This window comes from Gavialis gangeticus, unplaced genomic scaffold (genome assembly GCF_001723915.1).
Source record: "Gavialis gangeticus isolate Ggan-Ray unplaced genomic scaffold, GavGan_comp1, whole genome shotgun sequence".
Lineage (NCBI taxonomy): Eukaryota > Metazoa > Chordata > Crocodylia > Gavialidae > Gavialis > Gavialis gangeticus.
In genome coordinates, this window is record NW_017729014.1 from 369,368 (window position 1) to 396,332 (window position 26,965).

The 26,965-nt window shown below is 46.8% G+C and overlaps 1 protein-coding gene across 1 annotated transcript in view; it reads right to left on the reverse strand.

The window, feature by feature from the left end:
• Positions 1–26,965, reverse strand: part of CAMTA1 (calmodulin binding transcription activator 1) — a 1,745,066-nt gene that overhangs the window by 236,834 nt on the left and 1,481,267 nt on the right. The gene's annotated exons all lie outside the window — the stretch shown is intronic.

The window sequence follows — 26,965 nt, forward strand, 5'->3', positions numbered from 1 at the left end:
TCTTGAAGTATGGTGCCCAAAACTGGATGCAGTACTCCATCTGTGCTCTGACCAATGCTGCATAGAGGGGAAGTATCTCCTCCTTGGTTCTATTTACCACTCAGTCTTGTTTCCTTCTCTCTCTGTTTTTTTCCTGATTCCTGACCCCTGGCTTGATTAAGTGTTTGGACTTTGCCTTGTAGACCACCCTTCAGACTTGGTAACTTGGTGCTGATTTTTCTGGATACTGACACGCGGCTTGATGAATTGCTCAGACTTTGCCCTGTGGCTTGCCCCTCAGCCATGGTTTTCTGGGTCCTGACCCTATCCTGTATACTGGACTCTGCCCCTGGATTTCCCTCCAGGCCTGGTAACTTGGCTCCTGAATTTGGACTCAGCTCCTGGCCCCTGCCTTCCCTCAGTGGCCTAACCATTAGGCAAGACTACTTACACTTCACTCCCCAACACTTATTTCTTTCAAAGGGGTAAGAACAGAGAACCAGCCACTTTCCAAACTAAACTGTCTACATACATTCATAAAAGACCACAAGATTTTTGCTTTCTTCAGTATGGAAAGGAGTGCACCAGTTTTGAAGCTCACTACCAGCAGCATCATCCCTCTCAGGGGCATGGCAGAGACCCTGTCAGAACTGTATGGCAATGCCTCAGGGGTGGCTCACACCTGCCCCACTACAAATCCTGACCCTGGTTGACACTGCATGTCAGCAAGAATGGCAGGATAACACAGGCTGCATCATGAATGGTATTTGCAAGAGAGCTGAAGAATGCAGTAATTTAGCATGATTTAAATTTTCATAATTACAAGAGACAGGATTTGAGAAAATAAAATCTCTTTGAACAACAAAGCATTACAACTGCAGTGAGTGTTTCTCTGTGTGTATACCCTAAGAAGCAGGAGGTGGGGGAGAGTCATAGGCCAATGGCAGGTGACATGAACCACCTAGCATCTGCTTAGCATGGACCAATTTTAGGTGGAAACAAAGGCTGCCTATAGAGTGCCCACTGGCCTTCTAATTAGATTAGATTAATCAAGTCTGCTCTGGCTTCTAATTAGAACACTCCAGCATCACCTCATCATCATGTGTATTAAGCTCCCCATGTTTCAAAATGGCCACAGGGGCATTTTAACTAAACCTCAGCGAATGAGCTTTAGTTAAAGAGCCCCCATGGGCATTTTGAAATGCAGGGGGGAGGGGAGATGGATGGGGGTGCTTAATGCACAGGATAGTGAACCCTTTTAATTAGACAAGCTTTCTGGGAACTGCTCTAATTAAAGTGTCATTCCCCCCTCCCAACCCTCTGAGCACGTGTACAGGCAGCCAAAGCACTTTGTTCATGTTGTGCCGGGATTATTAACCTGCTTCCTAAATGATGCCTGGTGATGCTGGCGAAGGCTCCAAGCTGGAAGGATTCTCCCAGCTCAGCTTCCCACTAGATCAGAATTAATTCTTTAGACCAGAGGTTGTCAGCCAGGGGTACGTGTACCTCTGGGGGTACCTAGGAAGCCCTAGGTTGTACACGCGAGGTGGTGGGGGTGGAGTGCCGCCACCCACCACCCCGTACTGTCACCTCACAGGACCAGGGCTGGGGAGGGGTGAGGACAGTGGCTCCTCTCTGTGGGCCACACAGGCACTACCCAGCTGGCCGGACATAGAGGGGGAGAGCTCACATGCAGCTGCCGTCGCTGCCACCACCCACCACCCCGCACTGTCTCTGCTTTGCATCTGGCTGTGCCACCCCACACCCATCCCACATCCAGCTGCCAGGGGTACACCTATTAAAAAAGGTTGAAAACTTCTGCTTTAGACAATCAAGGCTTGAGGGGAAAACAAGCAACCAAATAAAACCCAGCAGTGCTTTTAGTCTTCACCTGAAGCCTCCAAGTACTTTAAGGAAGAAAGCCAGACTAAAGCCACAGGGCACAATGGCTTTCAACCAACAGATAAAGAAGAGGAGGGAGTAACAAAAAGTTGACTGGAAGAGAGACTATTAGGCCTGTGCAAAGTGGAAATAATTTGCTTTGGATTCAGCAATTTGACTTGGTGATTTGAATCACTGTCCCGATTCAATTCGGCCAATCCGAATCTGAAGATATTTAGTGCCGAATCTTATTTGGCTGTAGACTATACAGAAGGCAGTGCTGGTGGGAGCAGCCGGACGAGCCCCAGCTTGAGCTGGCAGCCCTAAGAGAAGTCGTGGCTCATCTGGCTGCTCCCTCACCAGGGCAAGGCAAGCAGTACTGGCAGCCCTGGGAGAGGCCATGGGGGCTGTAGGGAATGATCAGGGAGCTGAGGGATCAAACCGGGAGCTGCGGGGAAGCCCTGTTCATTCCCCCAGCCCGCAATCATTCCCCCAGCTTCCCAATCATTCCCCCCAGCCCCTGCTGCTGCCAGCTCAATCTGCAGCTCATCCAGCTGCTCCCCCAGCTTCCCACCCAGGGTGAGGCAGGCAGTGCTGGCAGCCCTGGGAGAAGCTGCAGGGGCTGATCAGGGAGCCGAGGGAATCGAACAGGGGCTTCCCCCCAGCTCTCAGTTCAATTCCCCAGCTCCCAGTTTGATTCCCCCAGCTCCTCAATCATTCCCCCCAGCCCCTGTGGCTTCTCTTAGGACTGCCTGCCTCACTGCAGCTGGAGGGCAGCCAGATGAGCCATGGCTTGAGCCGGCAGCCCAGGGAGAAGCCATGGGGGAATGACTGGGGAGCTGGGGGATCAAACCAGCAACTGGGGAAAAGCCCCTGCTCGTTCCCCCAACCCTTGCTCATTCCTCCCAGCTCCCAGTTTGATTCTCCAATTCCTGGTTCGATCCCCCAGAAGGAGAAAATCGGCAGGCCACCAACTGTCAGGGAGAACTGAAGTTTGGAACAATGAAGTAGCTGATCCCAACAATGTAACCTGCAGTAGGAACAGCTTTATTGCTGCCACCAAAAACCAAATGTCAAGTTGCAGTCATTTGCAGTGTTTAGCCTCAAAGATGTGCCTGGGTTTTTTCCTTCTGGAGAACCTTTTCAGAATCTCTGGTTGAGTAATTAGAGGCTTTGAAATCCAAGTCATCCCCAGCACTCTTTCCTGAAGTGCTGAGTGATTGGCAGAGGAAACTCCCTCCCTTGTTACTCACTTCCATCCTGCTTCAAATTAAACCCTATCAGTTCTCAAACATGACTTCCCACCAGCAAGGTATTTTCCCCTCTTGTTTTTTTATTGCTGTGGTTTCCACTGCCACGTCCTGACTTTCACTGAAGGAAGCAGGGCTGTGACAAGATGGAGTCTGACAAAGACCAGAATCATCATCTGTGAACAAGCCCAGTGCCAGAGAGATGTGAAGTCTCTCTCTCAGCTAGGTGAAGTGCTGCTTTTCTGGGGAAGGAGGACATCCCTGGCTTGTCTTCTCTTCAACAGGAAGGAGATGATTTCTGACAAGTTCACTAATTGCAAAACATCAGGAAACAGTTCACCTGAAGGGATCTAAGATTCAGTGCCTGGCAGGGGCCACTCACTCAGTGGCATGACAGGGAAATGCTATGCTAAACCACTGTCCAGCTACCAGTGTTGAATTTAAAAGGCTCTAAAAATCTGTACGTGGTGCAGTACATTAAACAATCTCAATGCACAGAGTGCCAGCAGTTCTGTGCAGCCTGCCACATACTGAAGTCACAGCCAATGCCACTTTCCATGTGCAAGTCACCAGTCTGCCTGGCATGCTGGGTCCTGGAAGCCCCTGCCTTGGCTTTTTGAAGTAAGCAGGAAGCTTACTTGACATAAGAAGTCATGAACAGTGTTCATGACATAAGAAGTCATGAACACTGCATGCCCTGGAGGCTGGGAGGGCATGGTGACTGCCCGCAGGTGGCGGTGGCAGCAGTGGTGCTGTGGTGGTGGTGAGCAAGGAGCTCCCACAGGTGGCTGCAGCAGTGTCAGTGGCAGGCGGGGGAGGGGGGAAGGATGGCGAGTGCCGACTGGTGGTCGGTGACCACCCACAGACGCCACCGGCAAAATTAGTGGTGACCGGTGGCAATCAGGGACCACCTGCAGATGCCACAGGCAGCATCAGTGGTGACAGGGGGGTGGTGAGTGGTGACCACCCACAGACACTGCTGGCGATGTTGGGGGTGGGGGCTGGGGGTGGCAAGCAGTGACCACTCACAGGTGCCACCAGCATGCCAGCAGTGTTGGTGGCGCTTTTTGCAGGGGGTTCACTGCCAACCTCAGGGGGTGCACATGCACCCACGTGCATCCCCTATACGTTGCCAATGCAAGAAGTGGTTAAAAATACAAAAAGTTGTTAGTTTTAATAAAGAAAAATGCAGCTTCAATATCTGTTTAACTCTTGTTTGCAGCTTCATCAACACTAAGTGGTCAATAAATCAGACTGGCATAGCGTTACATTTCTTCTGTGGCTTAGTCATTAATCTAATGCCAGTTCTCATGAAAAATGAAGGAGAAAGGCTGTGTGATAGTGAAAATATATACATTATCCAGAAAGTAATAATAGCACATAATGGTACGGCAGACCTCCCAGCATGGGTGCTGGAGAAGCAGCAAAGTCTCCCAGTGCTACCCATTATATGCAAGTTAAATTAGCAGAGTAAATTAGACATTGTTTGCTCCACCAGCCCATTTTATGATCGTAATTTTCATATTAGCACTATTTATGCACAGTTGTAACACTGAAACACACAAAGCTGCTCCTGCACCCAGACTTTAACGTACAGGGAGGGTAGAGTACATAAAACAGAATGCCAAGCCAGCAAAGGGGACAATTAATTCTGGAATGAAGAAATGATAAGTAGCAACAGTTCTTCAAAGCTTGTGTCACAAACCTGGCAGAGATGGAATGGAAACGTTTCTTCTGCTTTGTAACAATAGCCCTGTGTGCACTTCCTACCTCAAAGAATTACAGTCTGGAAGCTCTGTGTGAGGGGAGGCCTCCACTTGTCAAACAATGTCAAACAATGTCAATGACCAAAAGAAAGACAGAGAGATTCATCCCAGATTTCTGCATGTCTCTGTGTCTGACATGCAGCATAGCTTTGCTTTAGTCCCCAGCAATGACAATCAGGTCAAGCTTTGGAGCCACACCAGCAGCTGGCTTCCATATCACAAATGATCAAGGCTGAAGACAATGTCTGGGGCAATGTGCTTCTGAATGGCAGAAAAAGTCTGCAGCTAGTACTCATTGCCAGGGCAAGGCAGAGAAGTAACTGCAGCCTTCAGGGATGACAAACACCAGCAGATGTCACTTCCATTCCAATCATACATGCCAGGAGTTTTCAACCTTGTATAGTGGGTGTACCCCTGGCAGCTGGACAAGAAGTGGGAAGTCCCCTGGTGGCTGGTTAACTAGCAAAACCGGAAGTGCTAGCAGCTTCTCCATGCCGCTACCATGTACTCCCTGGGTCCTTCCAAAGTATCCCCAGGAATATGAGTACCCCTGGTTGACAACCCCTGATATATGCAGTTCCACCATCCAGGAGCACGAATCATGCATGTTCATCCCCAAGGGCAGGAGCATGGTGCTTCTGGATATTTCCGTCTATTCTACATCATTATCACTTGTTTCAAGTAGGATGTGTAAGACGTTGAGCACTAGGCAAATACAGGAAGTGGTACTGTGTGGTCCCTGCTATGCAAGATTCATAGGGCCAGAAATTACACACAAACCAATAAAAGTGATCAGAAACTTGCTCAAATCTGTCACAACAGAAGTTCAGTGCATATAAACCACTTTCAAAATGGCTGAAACCGTTTTAAGATAAACCTGGATAGATATAGTATCAAACTTAACTGATTTAGGTTAAATTGATTTATTTAACTTCTGTCCTAGATCCCCTCCAGAGTCAGGTTAACTCACAGTCCCCCAGCATCCCAGGATGCTTTGCACCTCCCCTGCAAACAAGGTAGACATTGTGGGTTTTTCGGCACTCCGGCCAAAAAACATTGCCTACCCCTGACCTAAGCTGTCTGCTCCAGCTGAGCAGGGTCGCATGTTCTAGCACCCCCTGGGTTCTGGCTTGGGCCACCGCAGGCATGTGGCTGCATTTCTGCTATTAAAAGTGAATGTCTGTTCGCTCACTTATCGGTTCAATCTACACAGCTTAGATTAACCTGTGAAGATTGAATCGACTCAGCCTTGGGCTTTTGACTACCTGTACCTAGCCATAGTGTCAGACAGAACAACTGAGGCAAGCAGAGGGACTGGCCAACTGCTTCAGTACTGCCCTGCCCTGTGGCAGGAGCATTGCTGTTCTCAGCCACTGTAGTCCATGCATGTCCTGCATGAGCTGTGGACTTTCAGAAGACATTTGAGCCTGGAGTGCACAGAGGCTTCACCAGCCATATCTGGAAGGATGACCCCACTAAGAGGGGCAGTGGCAGAAGAGTGAAGACAGGGGACTAGGAGGAAGAGAAATGAGGTATGTTTATACTTGCGTAGTTGGCAGTGAGGGGATGGGAACGTGCTGAGGCCAGGCTGGATACGTAGCGGTGGGCAGAACTTGGCAAGCTCTGAAGATACACTTTACACTGATTTCATTCGTGTCTTTGTTCTCTAGCTCAGCTCACTCCAATTTCTTCCTGGGCACCATCCTGCTCTCACAGACACCGATAGGAGCAGGTCTAAGCACCTTCCAACACAGGAACTGGTCGAGCAAACAGATCAAGGGCCTGTCAATTGCAATGCAATACCCCAACACTGGTGTTTAGGCGGTAGCTATGTTGGTCTGAGAACAAAAGGCAGGTGAAGTCTTTGGGTAGAGGCAATATCTTTTATTAGACCAACTAAATTTAGTTATCTCAATAAATTTAGTTGATCTAATAAAAGATAGATATTGCCTCTACCCAAGGACTTTGTCATACCCTAACACTGACAGAGCCCTGCAGCAGAAGCAGCAGGGAAGGCAACATTGCAACACAGTGAACTTCACTGTGCAATACTGCACTGTGAGCAGGAGGTTCCTGACCCCGGCTGGCTTGCTACTGCGGCAGGGCTACATTGCGCACAGTTTGAAAGCCTATGCAGCTTTATCTGAGCCAGCATAGAAAACCATAGAAAATCTGCTTGTTCTCATCAACGTCTGATCCTTGTTTGAATCTTGCTTTACTACTTGTCTCAATAAGAAAAATCTTGTAGCAGTTAAGTACCACAAATTAAAATATGTTGTATTAAGAAGTTTCTAGATAGTGTGCAGGCTTGCAATCAGGTGACCAAGTCTGCAGGTTCTTCTCTGTTGCTCAGACCAAAGTGAGTTTGAACTTTGCTAGCTGTTGATGAGAACTGATTTACTCATTTGCGAGATGCAGAGACAGGACCTTAACTGCTCCATCTGGAATAACACTAAGAATCACCTTTCACAGAGAGGCAATTTGCCCTGGGTCCCTGCAAAGCAAGGACCCCCTGCCTCAGGTCCTGTGTGTACCTTTGGCCCCTGCCCTGTGACATTGCTCACCGGAATTCTTGGTATTTTCTTTCAATAAAAAAAAAGGAAAGTGGTGCATTAGAGTATAGGATGACACTAAATTATTCTCAACATGTCATTGTGACATTATGGGACCCATCCCTGACCATGAAATAAATACACACTAATTTGAGGCTTAAGTGATTGCTGCATTGATGTCCAAGGGGGAGTCTAAACCAATCATGGTAAGAAAAATCTTTATTTCTGGGCAGCAATAGAGACAAAATTGATCAGGAAGGCTTCTGATTGGCCTAGGCTAGGGCCCAGAACTCCAGGGGAAAGAGTTCAAGTCAGGAGTGAATGTAAGCTTTGTGGGTTCTTAAGGGCCAAAGTCAGAAATGAATTTGCAAGAATATGATAATTAAAATGATATATATTGTTTTCTTTATATTTGCCAAGGAAAATAACAACATTAGACAGAACACATATTCAGGTTCAGATATTTCCCCACTTCAAAAAGTACTTAAATGTAAATTGTCTTTATAACTCTTGGGGGGCGGGGAATTTTAAAGTCCTTCTTGATTGAAGAAGCCTGTGCATCAAACTGCAAATCTTGCTTTCAGTATTGCAGAGATGACTTGCTCTCTTCTGGTCCTTCAAACAGCAGCAGTTGCTTACTAAGGCCCATAAGAATATGAACAGTCTCATAATGCCCTTAATCAAGGGGTTAAAGGCTAAATATACAAGTTTATTCTCCAGCAACAATACAAAGACAATCCTCCTTCCTCTGTCTACTCTCTCTGCAGTTACTTTCTTTTTCCTTAAATAGGGGCAGGGCCTGCTTATCCTCTGCCAGACTCCCAACCCTGAACCAAGTACAACCCAGCTTATGGGGTTACATGAGCACCAGCTAAGGCAAGGTCTCACTGGAGAGTAATTTTCTGTGGCAGCTACCACAGGGAACAGGCCTACGAGTGGTGTGAGGCCAGGCCTTAAGGGAAGAATCCTTCCTTCCTGAGTAGTGGAGGAGGCCAGCCAGCAGGCCACAACCAGAAGACCTGTGAGACTGAACCAGAGCCCAGGACAGAGGAGCTCTGCCAGAAGGGGTTGGAATTTGGAGGTGCTCAGGAGAAGTACAACTGTATTCCTATCCCCTTATCCCTGTGTATGAAAAAATGAAGCGAGCCTATCAATCTGGGGCATCAAAAAGAAAGGAGACAAAGGAGAAAAAAGCTCAGGATGAAAAGAGGAGGCAGATGCTGGATCAGTTTGGATGAGTGGTGAAAGGAAATAAGGAAGTTGGAAGTGGGACAGGTGATACAGGTAGCACATCACTTGCAGGGGATGAAGAATATTCTGATCATGAAAACATCACAAAGGAAGCAAACAGTGATGTAGCAGGAGAATGTGAAAATGAGTCAGGTTTGGCAGTGCAAGCTGAAGGAGACATAGCATCAAATGAGAAAAATGAGACAATTGATCTGGCTTCCGGATCTGTGCCTGAGCTTCGCCAGAAAATGGTTCTCTAATGACCCAGCCACCTGGGGGCATCTCGATAGATTGCAAAGGGACCTAATTGTGTACAAGGGCCCACCACCTAAACCTGCAAGCTTTCCACGTGATTCCTCCAAATGGTCATTCCCTACATCTGTTTTCTGCAAGACTCTGTCCAATGATGAGAGTGTGAAAAGGGACTGGCTCATTTGGAGCCACAAGGCAGCTAGCCTGTTTTGCTTTCCATGCTGTCTCTTCTGAGATCAGAACAAAAATCCAGCCCTGTACCATTCCAGATTCTGCCATGGGGGTGTGAATGATAATTGGAGAACACTGTCTGACAAACTGAAGAGTCACAAGGCCAATTCTGGTTATCTTCAACATTATTTACAATGGAGAGATCCTGCAAATGCTCTTAGCAGAAAAGGAGCCATTGATAATGCTCTTAAAAAGGGTATACATTCAGAGAGGGAAAAGTAGCATAAAGTGTTGCGAGGTCTGGTTGACATTATTCTGTTTCTGGCAGAGAGAAATTTGCCATTCCGAGGATCACATTCTACCCTAAAGCATGACGACCGTGGGTCGTTCCTTTCTACTGTGCAGTTCATCAGTAAATACAATCAAGATCTGAACTGCCACCTTGAAACCGTTATAGAACAAAGCAATGGCTGGGGAGAGAATGCAAGCACACTACATGTCCTGGTGTAGTCAGAATGAGTATTTGGAGGTGTGTGCCAAGAAAGTACTAAATACAATTCTTGAAGAGGTGAGAAATTCTTGCTACTATGGAATCATCATAGATAGGACGCCTGATATCTTGCATACTGAGCAGTTGGTATTTATCATGAGATATGTACATGAAAAAGGTGGAAAATGGAATGTGCAGAAACGATTTCTGAAAATGGTGGACTGCAATAAAAAGAAAGGAGTAGACATCGTGGAGCAGATAAAGAAAGTACTGGCAGAGTGTAGGGTAGAGTTGCAGAACTGCAGAGGCCAAGGTTACGACAATGCTTCAAATATGCCTGGGAACTACCAGGGCATGAAAACTAAGATACAGGATGAAGATCCTCAGGCATTGTTTTCACTCTTCAGTGCACACTCTCTGATCCTATGTGGTACCCATGCCATGGAGAAGAGCCCTGAAGCGAAAATATATTTTGGAAATGTACAGAAGCTGTACACTGTATTTTCATACAGTCCTGCAAGATGGAAAATTCTTCAGGAAACTGCAGGACTCTCTCTTCACTCCCTGTCAACAACTAGATGGAGTTCAAGAATCGATGCTGTTCGCGCCCTCATGAAAAATCCTAAAGGGATGCTGGATTCTCTCTTCAAAACTGAGGAAGAATTGGACTTGACAGCAGAAATCCAGGCTGATGTTTTGGGTCTCAATCATTGGCTCCAGTCCTTTGAGTTTATCCTTCTGACTGCAGTGTGGTCCAAGAATCCACGCTCACCACGGAAGAAAGGGGTGCAACATGTCAAGAGCCTCCTGAAATAAATTCAATGGTTGAATAATTCCTGGCCAAGTCTTTTCACAGAAGCTAAGGTCATCACTGAAGGGCTAGGCATCACCCCCGAATTCAAGAGAACACACAGAAGAATCCGAAGGAAGAAGCATTTCCATGATGAGCCAGCTAATACAGACCACATAATCTCTTCCCCTGAAGATGGATTCAGGTTTGAAGTGTTCATCACAGCCATAGATATGCTCCTCTCAGATCTCCGAAGCCTAGCTGAGACCATGGGGAAACTCTCAAGCTTGTTCTCACCCATGCTTGACCCACCAGCTGTTGCAGAGGATGAAGAAATTGCGAAGTTTGCGGAGTCCCTGTCCACCACATACCCATGAGATGTGAAGAAGGGTGAGTTGCAAGAACTTTGTCTGTTTTACAAAATCAGGAAAGACTCAAATTTATGCATCTCTGGAGGAGCCATGGGCACTGCACTTCAGCTTCTCGACCAGATTTATGGCAAAGGTGTAGGATCTGTGTTCCCTCAGGTATGCATTTGCTCGAGAATGCTCATTGCCTTGCCAGTCTCTTGCATTCAGGGAACGCACTTTTAGTAACCTTAAGATTATTAAGAACTACCTGCGGTCAGTGATTGGGGAGGATAGGCTGAACCATTTGATCATGTTCTCAGTGGAGAAGGCACTTGCAAAGTAAATACATTATGATGATGTAATTGATGACTTTGCATCCATGAAGGCGGGAAAGAAATACTTTACTTAAACTTTCCTCTTCTCATTTTGTTCTTAAGTTCCTAACTTTGCAGCATAACTTTAATAAATGTCTCACTTGCAAACTGTTAATGTAATTTTGCTTTAGTAACCTGTCTCCAAGGTAAATTCTCTCTGCCTAGCTCTCCTTGCTGCAATTATTCTCACTTCCCAGGGCAAAGGAAGGAGGAGCCGCATGTGAGAATTCTCACGTGATGCATGCGTGTGTGCAAGAATTCTCACACGTGGTCCCCCAGCTTTGTACACACACACGGGTCCTTGTAGGACCCACACATGGGGCCCCCCAACATCACACCTGCCCCAGGCCTCATAAACCTTCTGGGCGGCCCTGAGAGGCACTCATGTCTCACGGCTGCTGTGCACAGTAACAAATGCAGACAGACTTCAATGCATCACTTGCAAAGCAGACAGTGCATCCTCTAGGTCCCAGGGGAAGGGCAAGTGCCAGGAAAAACCACAACCATTTACTCCCCATCATCCACAAAAGCACAAGTTACACGTTTCAGAGAAGCTATTTCACCATGAAGAACCTAAGCTGACCAGTTCTCTCATTAAACTTCAGTACTAATGAGATACAGGGATTTTTCCCTTTGGCTATGATGGGCTATTAGGAAATGAGGTAATCATTTTCAAACACATATATAAATAAAATGAGGAGACACTACTCAGAGATGGAAACCGTTATATAATTTCAGCCATTTGTGATACATTAAATGAATTCATGTGTTCAAGTAGTACAGCTTTATATTCTTTTCACTCTCCATCCGAGTTAACAGAGGGCTCTTTTGATGGCATTTCATTCATGAGGTTTGCTTTATATTCCTCAGATCATTCAAAAGGGGGAAAAGAGCAAATCAGGTTTCTGGGAAGGTTGAAAATTATTCACATACACCACTGCAGGGCTGGAAGGATTAATGCCTCATCAATCCATGCCTGGAAATTAGAGCAGGCATGAGAAGCGAAGTGCCCACCATTTTGAGAGATGGCGGTTATCAAAAGCCTCCTGCTCTTGAGTGCATAGACTCCTGCTTTGGATGAAATGGATAGTTAGCTGAGGGTAGAACACTCTCTACAGACATCATGGAAGAAAACACCATTATACACACAGACCAGTTCTACTCTCAGGTCTGTGGTGTGAATGTGCAGTAATTCCTCTGGAGTGACAACACCTGTTTTGGATTTGCACTGGTCTGACAGTAGAATCTAAGCCACATATTACGAAGTGTGTACTCATGCATGCACACACTCTAAAATAATAGGACTTTTCCTTTCAGCCAGCTGTGCCTAAGCTTTGGACAACAGTACAGGTTGAATCTTGAACAAATTTCTAATTGAGGTCATGCTACAGGAAGCCACTTAGGCATTTGCCACATTACAGTACGATAGTCTCTCATGATAACAATGAAAACCAGGACATCTCATTTTTATCTTATGGCTAAGTACAGACGTTCAAAAAGTTTAGTCTATCCTACGTAGATTGAACCGACAAGCAAGTGAATCGACATTCACTTTTGATTCCAGAAATGCAGCCACATGCCTGCAGTGGCTCAGGCTAGAAGCCAGGGGAAGCCAGAGTGAGCCCTCACTACCCTTTGGGCTGGAGGGAAGTGGAGCTGAGGGAGGGCATGGCCATGCCCTAGCAGGCTGAGTATGACTGGGGAGGGGTTTAAACCCCTACCCTGTCCTGCAGGGACCCCAGCTGGCTTTCCCTCGCTCTGCCTGGCTTTTCCCCCCTGCTCATGGCTCGGCACAGTCCAGGACCCCCAGAGCCCCTCTCCCAGCCAGCAGAAGATCCTGCTGCACCTTCCCAGCTGCCAGGGCTGGGGTTTCACTTGGGGCAGCTCAGGAGCAAAGGCCAGACTAGGGGGAGGGAGGGGAGCAAAATGGCCCCAAGCCCTGGTGAGGACTCGTACAGAGAGATCACGGTAGCAGCAGCTCCATCCTGGACATAATCCCTGCTGAGCAGAGGGACCCAAGCTGGGGGGAAGGGAAGGGGCTCAATTGTGTCTGCATGAACCTGGGGCAGAGCTGAGCCAAGCCAAGCATGCAGCTGGGGGAGCAGCTCCTGACAGCAGCCTCTTCTACCCACTGGAGAATGGAGCCTGGGCCAGCCCCTGACCCTAAAGCAGCACTGCACAATGTGAACTTGCCCCCACAGCCCTGAGCACTATTACCTGCATCCCTTGGGCCTCTGGGCACCAAGCTGGGCATGTGCTGCTCACTGTTCCCCTATCTAGTGGCAGCGGCACAGCACTGCCCTGTGTACAAGGTGCCAGGCACGAGGTACTACCCCTATGGCTTCCCTGCTTCTGCCACCATCAAAACAGCCCACCCTGGCCATACTGGTAGGTGCCACCCGTGCTACCAAACTGTGATCAGCCACCAGATGGGCAGACAGTGGTGGGAATGAGGAAGTCATGAGGTAGTGCCCCGAACCTGGCACACAGGGCCATGTTGTTCTGCTGTTGCTGGGTAGGGGAAGAGTGAGCAGGGTGCATCCAGCTCAGTACTCAGTGGCCAAGGGGATGCAGATAATAGCATTTGGGTCTGAGGGGGTGAGCCTGTGCTGTGCATGCTGCTGTGGGGGCTGGGGCTGGCCCAGGTGCCACTCTCCAGCAGGTAGAAGGGGCTGTTGGGCAGGAACTGCTCCCCCAGCTGCATGCTCAGCATGGCTTGGCTCTGCCCCGGGCTAGCATGGACACACTTGAGCCCCTTCCTTGCCCCTCCTCTCCCTCCCAGCCTGGGTCCATCTGGTTGGTGGGGCTCACATCCAGTATGGAGCTACCACTGGAATCCCTCTATGCGTGTCCCTTCCTGGGCTTGGGCTCATTTTGCTCCCCTCACTCCCCCCAATCTGGCCTTTACTCCTGAGCTGCCCCAAGTAAAACCCCAGTACCAGTATCTGAGAAGGTGCAGCGGGATCGCCCGCTAGCTGGAAGGCGGCTTTGGGGGTCCCAGGCCGTGCTGAGCCATGAGCAGGGTGGAAAAACTGGGCAGACCCCGGCTGGGGTCCCTGCTAGTGGGAAAGGGAAGTGTAATCCCTCTCTGCCTGAGCCTGCTGTCCCACACCCCCAGCCCCTCCACTCCAGTGGGGAAAAGTCTGTCAGGGGCTGCTTCACCCCTGCCAGGCTGACTGGGCTGCGTCCCCAGCACACGTACCCTCTTGTCAGCCAGCCGTCACTGCTCCAGCTAGAGAGCAGGGGGGTGGGGCCAACCCTGCTCTGCTCCAGCAGACAGCACAGCCCAGGCCAGGCCTGGAAAGCATGCTGGGATGAAGGGAATGTGATTTAACTTGAATCAGGAAGAGGTCTGGGACTGAAGTTCCATAAGCTGCTTTGACCTAAATCAGTTAAGTCTGATACTACATTCAACCAGATTTATCTTAAACCAGTTTCAGTCATTTTGAAACTGGTTTATGTGCAATGTTCTGTTACAGGTATAAACCAGTTTCTGATCACTTAAACTGGTTTATGTGTAACTTCTGTCTCTAGCCTATAGGTACTCTTCAGAGTCGGAGGTATCTTGGGCTGGGTCCATTTAGCAAAAGGTGATCTCAACAATTACCAGTCATATTCTAGTAACTTGATAGTTGAAAGAACTGACTAGTATATTACCAGCCATATTCTAGTCACCTGACAGCTGGAAGAATTGACTTGAGCTCCTGGAAGAGTGGAGCAGTCAGCAGGCTGGCAGGAAAGGTTGAAGCTCTGTTGGGTGGGCAGCAGTAAAGGGGCAGAGGCAGCCACTACCCACCTGGGGCAGATCACCAAGTTAGAAGGAGTTAAAAGGGCTCTGCCAGCTGCCTGAGTTTTGCATCCCTGCTCAGCTGACAGAGCCTAACCCTTGCTTGTTACAGAGTCTCAATTCAGGGTAAGATAGGACTAGATCAAATTAAACACATGGATAATCACAACTCATATGTCTAAACCTTCTGAGATTAGTTTTCAGAAATATCTGATGGTTTATACAACAAGGGTGGAGAAACTGGAGGGACAAGAGAAAACAGTACTAACAGACTCCATAGTTATGGGTCTCTGGTTCTTCTCCTGAAGAATTAAATTCATGAGAGACTCCAGCTATATATATTTGTATCTTCAGTTTAGCTAATTATTTATCTATATAGCTACCTGTTGTGGCTGCTGTATTTTATGAAGTAACACTGACAGAACATTAGTTATGGGTTCTCTGTGATCCCCTTGCATGAGTGGTTGGATTTTCCCTGCATTGGCTGTTGATAAGAGGTCAGAGTGTCCCTTCCCATGAAGAAGGACTATCCTGTGCAGTGACAGGTTGTCCTGCTGCCATGATACCACAAGCAGAATTCTGAACCTTCCCTTCAAGATCAAACTACTGGCAACTCAAGATGACAAAAAGTCCAGTAATGAAAAAGATACATGCAGGGGTTGGGAGGAAGCAGCTCCTGCCAGCACCCATGAGGATCCCCCTGCATGGAGGGGAAAGAGAACACCCCAATGAGAAGGTGAAGGCACTGCAACTTTTTCCAGGGGCTGTGTTTGACTCAACTTTCACATGGGGATTCTGCAGTCAGCAAAATCATGGGGTAAGCTGTGCTCCCGTGACAAACTGCTAGAAACCAGGCAATTCCTTTACCAAGGGGCTATAGTGGACAAGTGCCAGGCTTTTAATCTCTACTGCGATGGAGCTGGCCTGCTCCTTCAGGCTCATGGATTACAGGCTAGCTCCTTGATTTGAGAAGCTTAAACTGTGCCATTACCATTTGCTTCAAATAGGGCCAAATCTCAGCTCCACAATCAGGAGCCCCCAGGAGAAGCTGGAAGGCATTGGGGTTGGCTCAAAATGGAAAAAATAATCAAAGCAGCAGGAGTAAAACGGGTGAGACGAAACTGTGGCCAGATCCTTAGCCCACACAGGGAAGGAGAGTGAAGGCAGCATGTGACAGGCACCAAGCTGATTTCACAGTTAAAGTTCTTTCTGATGCAATATACTTACTTCTGAGGGATCTGCCTGCTGCCCTTTTATCCCTATATAACTCCTACATCCCATTGGCTAGCATTGGGAGGACAGGTGTGAGGTTTCCTGATGAAGGCAGCGTCAACTTTGTTTGGTAAAGCAGACAGAAGACAGTGCTTCCACTGTGCAGAAATCACCTACAAAGCAGCAGGAAGAGCAAGGGTCTGCCCCAGGTCTCTCTCCAGCTCTCAGCAGATCTGGCTTGTGCACCACTTGGTTTGGTTTGGTTTGGTTTGGTTTGGTTTGGTTTGGTTTGCAGCAGCTAAAAGCCTCTAAGTCAGAGACTGTTATTTTCGGAGCAGTGTCCCAATTCAGGATCTCATTCTCACCCCTGTTGATCCATCTCCAGCAGGTCTACAGACAGGGGGAGCTATGATGATTGGTTAAAGACACAAACAGCCTAACACCTAGTAAACAGTGAGCCCCACTGCAAAACAGGTGAATGATGAACAGGGCAAGTCTTGAAAACGTTAAAACTGATATTTATGCTCATGCAATAATAATAGTAAAATTTCCTGTGATAGTTTTAGGAGGAATGTGATTAAATAGAACTGTATGATTTTTTAATGTGCTCCCAGTTCCTCTTTAATACCTCAGCAGGAAAAGATAATGTGTAATCACTAAAGTAGTTGTACTGCTCTACATTTTATGTTTTAAAAGAATGACTAGAAGCTACCAAGACATCGTGGGGCAGGGTTTGGATTAGAGAATACAGTCTTTCCTTTATTCCTTTTTACTCTTTCTTCATCCTCCAGTACCTCCTAGTGCTCAAAGATAACCTGTAAGCCTCTTCCCTGTTCTACCCAGTACCTGTTACACTCATGACACAGATAAACTCCAAATGCTCTTCCACTTCTCCTTCTCAGCTTCCTAATGCAGCATTTCCCAACCTGTGTGCCATCAGGCATGTCTAGGTGTGCCACTGCATTTTGGACTGGAACCATGCCCCCTACCTGGCTGGAGCCATGCCCCCTGCCTGCTGCTGCTGTGGGCAACCAGACAGGGAGGGGCGCACGCGTGGCTCCAGCCAGTGATTCATATGCTGCACCACCCACTTCCCACTGCTCCGTGGCATTTGGCCACTCACCACTCCCTTCCCCCTCACCCCACTCAGCCAGTGTGCCAAGGAGTTGGGGAGGCCATGTAAGTGTGCCATGGGGTGAAAAAGGTTGGGAAATGCTGCCCTAGTGGACAAGTCTGCAATGCAGTGCCCTTGCCTGAACTGCCAAGTCGTCCCAGAAACTGCCTGGCTTGACATTCCACATGCTAACAGCAATCAAACCTTGTCCACAAAAGCCTTCCTAGGGAAAAGTCTTATGAAAAAAGAAGCTTTCCTGAGAAAAGTCTTCTCAGCAGAGCATCAGATTAAGAGCAACAGGCTTAGAATATAGTCAGGGAAAGGTCTCAAAATTGTTTTCTGCCCCTTAAAACTCTTCCGCTTCTACCCAGGTCACAGATCAGGATGGAAATATCCTATTCAGACTAAGTTCAGAGCACATGATAGACCTGAAGGAGACACTGCTGCATTGAATTGCCTGTTTATTGCATTCGATTACAAGCTGCTTTTGCCTCAAAATCACCTTCATCTTATTAAGTACAAATATATCAGGAAGAGATGTAGGAAAGTGTCTAAACCCTGACAGTCAAAAACTGGTCATGGGGTAGAGATGGGGGTGAAGTGCAACTGGCTGTACTTGACTGGCCCTGGGAAGGGCCCAGTGACTCTCAGAAACAGAGAGGGCCTCAGGCAGCCTCTGGGAAGCAGTAATTCTCGAGGGGATGTAGAGCCAAGACTCTCCTGTCATTCTGCTGGAGCAGGCATGGTAGTATGAGCCCAGAGAAGTCAGGAAAGCACTAAGCAAACTTTCACTTCTCCCCAAGGTGGGCATCCACCTGGCACCACCACAGCTAGGTCATTATTTTACAGGTTAGTTAGCTTTATGGTCCAGCTTATGCAGAAGCTTCTTTGCAGTCTTAAAATCTACAGGTCTGTGGGACTGTCAGGTGATCATTTACTCAGATCCTATGTAAGTGGCAGCCCAAGAAGTATTGATGGATGGACAACCTCTACCAGCAACAGAACAGCAAGGATACTCTCCTGAGGAAAAATAAGAGCTTGGCAGCACTGATGCTGCCTTCCATCAATAAACATGACACAGACATGCTAAGAATAATTCTCCTAAGGAGCTTGCCTTGCAGAAAGACTAGAAAAGAGCCATTTTGTCCTGACTGGCTGGAACCATCAGGTCCCCTAAACAACCTTTGTCTTCTGCTTGTTCTCTGAGCCACTAAAACAGAAATCAACATTCTGACTGTGCAGACTGTAGCCAGGAAAAGGGCCTGGTCCCAGGGGTAACGTTTCTTACAACAATTCTATTAAGCTGTTTAAGGTCTTTACAACTCTCTTCTCCCTGTTGTTTTTTTTTTTAGAATGCAGTGGCTCTAGCTTACACTCCATGCTCCATTCAATAATACATGTGGATTTGCAATCAGATGCTGGCTAGCACTCATGGGCCTTACCTGTTGTGTCCCCTTTCGCATATAAAGACTATGTAACATGTAGCACTGCCTGTCTTCTTTCTGATGTGTGCAGAGAATTCCCATTAATGAGGCCTCCTGAGTTTCAGATTGTGGTAGAGAATCCTCTAGTTAAAAATGTTGTTCAGAAATTAACAAAACAAGCAAGCTGCAACCTAGAGCTGCAACCTATATATATAATGTGTGTGTGTATAAATAAATATATTTTATATATATAAAAATAAATTTTATGTCTATATATCTTTAAATGAAGAAGGACCTTGTCCAGTAAGCAATAAACCACCTTCCCAACTGCTTTGGGGTGAGCCATGGCCTCAAAAGACCTGCAGAACCAGGTTCTTTTGTGCACTCCTTTGTAGAACAGTAACGTGTGCATGCTAGAGCCACCTGCTCAGCAATTGGTCATGACAGCAAAGAGACACACATGGACATGATTTTTGACATTTGCATCATGTTTTCTTTACTGCAAGTTAAGGAACCCACTGCTGTTGTGCACTGCAGGTCTTAGGATTCTGCATTTAGTGCGAGTAGCCTTTTGGAAAGCACAGAAAAGTTCCAGTATGGAACAAAATGCCAGCATCTTATGCAAGGGCCATCACATGTACATTCACCTTTTCGAAAGCAGCGTTGATTTGTAGTGCGTATGGTAGGGTGTTCCAGTGGGGCCCGGCAGCTTGTAATGAAGTTGAATGTTTTCTTTCCTTTTTGCAAACATTGTGAGATACAGAAAAATGCAAGGCTGTCATTGCTAGGTAGAGAGAACTAGGAAAAAATTAATTTCTTAGCCACTTATTAGCTTTAAAAGAAATGTCTCTTGTGCTATTAACAAATCCAATGAAATATGCTGTGGGGATGGCTGGGACTGTACAACTGGAGATTCAGGTTGAAACAAAATGAATAGCAGTTTTGCTACCTTTTCCGCATGCTGGCATTTGCAAAGGCTGTAATGATTTCTTAAGTCTGATGATGGCAATTTCTTTTCATTCTCACTGCTGTCCCCAGTGGGAAACTTTAATTTACACGAGCAGCTGACAGCGATGAGACATTTTTGCCATGATTTGGAATTTGCTTTGTTCATCTCAAATGCCCAGCTCAGCAGGAGCTGCTAACACCAGGGGCTCCTATACACATGCATGGAACTGGCTCCCAATGTGCTGGAAATCCAGTGTGTTGGAGCATATTTGATTGAGTCTGCTGCAGCACAGAAATAAACGTGCTCCAGCAGACTCTGGCATCACGTGTATTAGCATCCCCCCTGCAAAAATGGTGGAAGGGCCCTTTGAACTAAAGTTCATTCAGTGAACTTTAGTTCAAAGTGCTCTGCCACCATTTTTCAGTGCAGGGGATGCTGACACACGTGATGCTTGGGCACTTTTAATTAAAATTGCTTACTAATTAAATTGCCCCCCTGCACCTCCCAGAGCACATGTAAGAATGCCCCAAGGCTCTGCAACTTGGCACTCACAGGGCCTAATTGTGCATTAGACCCACGAGGCCCATGGCCAAGGTATAGCAAGGAACTCCCAGTATTGCAGAACACCTTGCCCCCATGTGCTGGCCACAGAGGAAATCCCTGTCCAACCCTCTCTGAATGTGCTGCCATTTAAAACAGCCCTTCAGAACAGAGGAGCCCAGGGCTAGAAGAGGCTCTCCTCCACATCCCAGGTCCTGGGCTCCACACCCCTACCACTACAGGCAGCCACATGACAGGCATTCTTCTCAGTGGGGCCTCAGAACCTCTACTCCAGCTCTTCCTGCCCTGGACAAGCCAAGCAAAGGATCTCTTTCAACCACCTGTGTGAAATGTCCCTTTCCTAACCTATTTTAATACCTCAAGGAACAGGGAAGTATTTTAATTATCTTATTCTCATTACAGGAGAAGAAACTGGTTCCATGGGAGATAAATGCCCTAAACCACAAGGTTCTCATGTAAATTACAATCAGTGGCAACACACAGGGGGTGCATGGGGGTGCACGTGCACCCCCTGAGAGTGCCAGTGCACCCTCTCCTGGCACCTCCTGAGAATGCCCCCCTGCAAGCACCAGCTGATCATTGCAGCTGCTCCTGGAAATGGCTGCAGCGATCGGCCATGGGGTGACCTCCCCCTGCCCAGTCAGCGGGACGAGTTGCAGGGGGGTCACATGCCCCCATGACTAAGGCGGTACCAGTCGCCCATAATTACAATGCTCAACTTGAGCTGACAAGGAGAGAGGAAGTTCCTTTCCTCTTTGATGACATTCCCAGACATGTGGCCTTTCACTACAGTCATAAAAAGGCAGTAAATTAGGAAAATCCTATAAAATACCAAAGGAAACTACTAGAATAAGTCACAAGAAGCCAAACTTTCAGAAGATGCATTTAAAAGAGAGGACAGGTGTTGAGGTGAGAGAACATAATGCAGTGTTGAGGACAGGTGCTGAGGTGAGAGAAAAAACCAGGAGGCTTCCCTGACAAGAAGAGTTTGGGTCGTATGGGTGCCCAGGGCAAATGTATAAGAATGCAAGCAGCTGTCATCTGGGATCCAGGCAGGGCTGGATTAACCCTTTAGTGGGCCCTAGGCAAACAAACTCAAGGGCCCTGGGCCAGTCCAGACCCCCCTCCCCAGCCTGGCATTGCCATCTGTGGGGAGCAGGGTTCAGAGCTGCTGCTTGGAAGCAGCTGCCGCCACAGTTAAACCAATAAAGAGGAGGGGAAAGGAAGGGAAGGAAGGCAGATGGAAGGACCAGGCCTCCTGCAGCTCAGGGCCCTAGGCATGTGCCTAGTTTGCCTATGCATTAATCCAGCCATGGATCCAGGGCAGGAAGGTGTTGGGAGAAGAAGAGTAGGGGAATGGGAGAAGCTAGAGAGGACTTCGCTCTTCAATACTAATAGTGCTTCTGTGAAATTTACAGTCTCCAGTCAGTGCTGGGCAAGACATTTTCCTTGGTGGCCAGAATACATTCCATCATTCCACAGTTCAGCTCCAACACGGGAGTGTTTTCAGAACAGCTTTCCCAGGGGAATATTTCTATTTTATGATAGTTTCTAAATTGCAGAACCAAGAACCAGCCAGGAAAGCTCAAGAAATATGACAAGATACAGTAAAAGCTCTGTTATCCAGCACCCATGGGGCATGGGGAATGCCATTTAATCTGCCACGTCTGGTGCACCAAGGCTTTCACTCCCTGGCAACGGTGTGCCAGGGGACAGGGAGGGGGGCCCTGTGCAGGCTGCTTTGGCCTGGGCTGTGGTCCACAAGGAAGAAGTGAGACTCGACTTGCGGCGGCAAAACTGGAAGTCCCACTTGGCTCACAGAGTATGTCTTCATCCCAGAAACGTAAACTCCAGACTACAGGAGGCACTGAGCTTTAATTGGAGGAGACCTGGCAGCTGAGTCTTAATGTAAAAAGGCCTGGGATTCCTTCTGCTGAGATCGTGGAAGAGTTGCAAAGGGCATTTTAGATTTCTCTGAAAATTCCTACTAGGTACACTACCTGATAAATAGAGATGCCCTATAGTTATGCTCTCTTCTCAAGTATCTTAATCTGTCAAAACCAGCCCTTAAAAAAAGCACTTCTGTCTAGTCATCTAATCTTGGTACCAACTACAGAACAGTGTAAATTTATCAGCAAGTCACACAGCATAAACTAGTGAAACTACCAGAAGAACACTTGTGGCATTTTAAAAGGTCTTTTTGTGACATGTTCAAAGGATCCTGAAGAATTTATGAACTAATACTCACTATACCACTGTGACAGGATTGGCCCCAAGGGTAGCTGTGGTGCCCCCTAGTGGATGAACTAATTTTGCCCCTCATTCCAGCTCTTCAGCATACTCCCTTTCACTTTCTTCCTGCCATGCCTTGATGCAACTGTTATAAAACATAGGGAGGCAGTCCCAGAGTCTTGGAGTGATCCTGGTGGTGCTCTTGGCCCGTTCACTTTCCTCACTTCACTGGACCCCAAGTCTTCCCTCATCACCAGACTCTCCATCTCCTCATAAAGTTACTTGACTTGCTGCTTCACACCACTACTCATGCCCCGCTGGCACCAAACTTGTCCCCTAGGTGCTGATGATCCTGGCTCTACAGGCCTCATCACCCTGGGGCACTAACTGCACCTTAAGGGCTCTAATTGTAGCCTCCAGTCTCCCCCATAGCCATGCCTATGCCTCACGGGTCTTACTCCAATTCAGTTTACTGGCTCTGGCATTGGCTCCTTTGGCCTCAGTGCCTTTGCTCTCTGCCCTTTAGGTCCTTGGTCCTTTCAGGACTCAAACACAAAGTGCTCCTCAAGCACCCTCCTGTGGCTTCCACACCATCCCTATAGCCAGAACCCAGTCCTCTGATGACTTAAACACAATATACCAACATATACCCTTCAATCTCTGATATAAGCTTACCTCGGGTCTCTATGCACTACCATCTCCTGTCTACATGCCCAGGTTCCCTGCAGCCACTCCTGCAGGCCAGAGATTGTCTCCATCCAGGGAACAGGCCCTAACTGACTGCTCTGGGCCAGAGCAGGGCTTTTATTTCCCTGAGCTCCTCCCCTTTCCAGTCACATGTCCTTCCTTAGCTCCCTTACTGAACACAGAAGTTCCCCTTTAACTCAATGAGCTGACTGCTGCTGCTCAGCCCTCTTAAAGTAACAGGGGCCTTGGCCCCTGTTACAACCACAAACCAGGATTCTCCATCTACCACTGAAATGCAGCTATTTCTGAGATGAATCAGAGTAATCATTTAACAGCAGCCAGGACAGGGGGTGAAGAACGCCCTTATTGTGTGGGAATGCTGTCTCTTAAACTGGAAGTTGACTCAGATACTTATATTAATACCCTAACTCTTCTGGAAAAAAATCTGTTATTTTTAGTGGTAGCAGCCTTCATCTCCTTCAGCAGGCAGCAGCACTGGCAGCATAAAGCCACTAAAACAGCACACAGTGATCCAGTACTCTGGCAAATAAAAACATGCCTCTCAGTGTATCCCAGTCTCTTTTTCCATACAATCAACAGTAGGTCCTCTTTCAAGATCTCTCATCCAAACAGACACGGTTTTATCATACTCAACTTCTGAGACCTGATCAAAAATAGAACCAATTAAATTTCTATAATTGCATAAACCGAGTGAGAATGCTAGTTTATACGCACAGAACTAATAAATATGTCCGTCATTTGCAAGTCATGTGTAAATCCATATAGAAGTCACTAGATATTTTCTATGACGGAAACCAGGAAAATCTCATGTTATTTTGTAAGAGATGTGCTGCCACTTTCAGATTCATTTTTCCCTATTGAATAAAGAGTAGCTTTATACCAGAGACCCAGCTTCAAACTCTGGAAAGACTCTGCTTTTGTTTTCATCATTCACAGACACATTTTTTCTCTTTGTCACTTCCCTTAAAACAGAATTCCATCTTTGTATTTCAAACAGACTCAGAGACAGAGCTAAATTCAAAACACTTTCATTCTCCTCATTTCTTAGAAATGCCAACTTTATAAAGCAAGCCCCAAGTGGCTTCTATTCTTCCTCAACTAACTCAAGCCATAGATGCAACAATATGTTATATGAAATGAGAGATATTTTAATTTCAAAGCTCTGCTGACATTCACCAAGTGCTCTCAAGGTTTATGTCAACAGAATACACTGCTTAAAATTCCACTCTGAATGCTGTTAGTGCAATCTCTTATTTTATATATCATTGTTTTAGCTTCTCTCAGTAATGTTGTTAACCTTTATATTTCAAGGGATTGCTGTAAATTAAGAACAATAAAAAATGTAGCAAGGGAGGTTTTCTTGCTGGTGCTGTAGTTTTACCAAGAAGCAAGAAACCACTATTTTCAGATGGAAAATGAGAAGAACTCAGGAGAATGTATCTCCTGAAACCGTGCATCTCAGTCTTGCTTTTCAGGCTCTGTCTAACTTTAAGCAGTTTCAGTGCATAATCGAGTATATTAAAAGTAGCTCCAAGTCAATGGCCCAAGTAGGAAAGCTCCATGCAGTAAATCAAGCAGCAGGAGCATGCATGTGTTAGTGTACAGGATGTCCTATGGAACCACAGTTACATGCAAATACAAAGTGTACATGCACATACACATCTGTGTTTTCCTTTCCAAGGACAACAGCTCTCAGCCCTTTGCAAGAGTCACAGACTCCTTGCCCATCAGCCTGTGTTAGTAATATCTCACAGGCTGATCAATAACAATAAGGCAACAGAACCACAGGGCCCTCCCTTTTCTAGCCTACATACCATTTCTGAACTGTATATGTGCTCAGCGTCTGCTCAGCAGTAGAAACCCCCTGACATGATTCCCTCATGGGGTGCTAATACAACTGTAATCATGGCATGCTTTGCCCCATGGGATTGGATAGTCCACAGCTTCTTGGGATACCATCCACCAAAGTTGCTCAGCAATCCATACTCCAGCCTCACTAGCTTTGTCTGATAGTCAATGGAATTCTAGTCTGGTTAACATATTGAGCCTATTGCCAAGTTGTGCGAGCACAGAGGCCACAAAGAGAAAACAAAGCCCCCCATTTAAAAATGTTTTTCTTGTACGCACTGGCTGCCTCCTGCCTGAATCAGGTTGCTCTCCCACTGTGGCTTTCTCCTGTATTCATTCTCTTCATTAATTCAATCTGCTCCCAAACTTCTTACCTACTCTCAAGTCACTACAAGAAGAACTACAGAGTGAACACAGAGTCATAGGGGCCAAACTGACCAAAAAGGATGTGAACATCAGTGAAGATGTGCTTAGGTATACATCAGAGATCCCCTGTTTAAAGTTCAGTGCCAATTCCAGGCACATGGTATGCCAATGAGCCCTCCTTATTTTTATTGTTTGCTCCTTCTCTGCATGCTCTGTCATTTCCCGTTTGTTTAGTTCTGTTACTGTTGGTATCAGTGGGTACATCTACAGTGTGCCTTAATAAACTCTGGAGCAGTTTGTGCTGCAATCAGCTGCTCCTGTGTGCACCATCTTCATATGTGCCTGGGACTACAGCAGTTAGAGCAGGGGTGGGGCAGCCCTGGGCTGGCAGGGGATTTGGGGGGGTCAGCTTGCCTGGGGCACATGAGAGCTAAAGTGCAAAACTAGGTGGCAGGCAGCTCCCACTCCTGCACCTTCATGCCCCAGCCAGTCCTGGTCATGATCTACATGAGTGTTTCAGTGAAACCAATTACTCCGCTGTAAGATAGTACTTGAGCCACAAGATAGTACTGTCCCTGACAGTAGTCTACTATCTCACAGTGAAGTTAATCTACCATGCCCTAATACCAGCACTCATGTAGACAGTGAGGCTTTACTGCGCAGCTAATAAGCCAGCTCTACAGTAAAGTGAACATGCAGATGTACCCAATCAGTTGTAATAAGAATCCCAGAGAAAGAACATTAATAATGTTCAAAATTTTACAGAAGGTTCACTTTGAGAGCATTGCTGAATAACCTGTACATCATACACTGAAAGCAATGTGATCCCATAGTTTTTTTCAGCCTAGAGTTTCAGGAACTCTGAAGCACTTTTTCCCTTCCCACCTTTTACTTTTCTCCCCTCTCTGGAACCCAAGTTCATTTTGGTAGAGTACAGTAGGGTCCACAAACACATGAGATTCAAAATCAAAAGTGTGTAGCTAGGACACCAAAGCAGTCTGCACAAATTCCTTCGTTTCTGGGTAAGAGCAGCCAACCTGTGGTAAGTAAGCCTCACAGCATGAGAACTTCTAGCACCATTAGATCTGAGATATTTTAAGTTGATTTCTCTTGGAACTTATTTTATTGATACGAAATCTGCAAGGATTCTTAATCAGTTTCTCCCTATCATTAGATATTAATTTAAAAGACTCCCAAAAGGCCCATGGATTAGAAATGATCATATGCACCGTGTTTTACCTGATCCCTTTTCTGGCAATTTCTATCCCAGTAGGGACCTGAAGAACATGTTCCTCCCTGACAGCAGGTCAAAACAGTGCAGGCACAATTCTGAATGATCTCACACTGTCATACAGAGGGCTTGTTTCTTCTTCTTTTTTCTGTATGGCATCAGATATCAACTGCCAAATCTACAAGCCACTTTCTAGTATTATCGCTCAATATGCAGATTCCATCTAACCTATCTGGGCATTTATAAAGTTTGCCGCTTTCAATTAAGTGCTATGTTATTTGTTGGACACCGCATTCACACAGGGGTCTGTCCAAGATGTTTATCTTGTGAAGTGTTGTTTTGAACCATTCATATCCAGAGCTCAGTCTGTTCAGCTTGACCCACATTTCTCTGTCAAGGTCATGCCCAATGGGGGACTTGTCTGGTGTTGGTATAAAACACTGTTGGT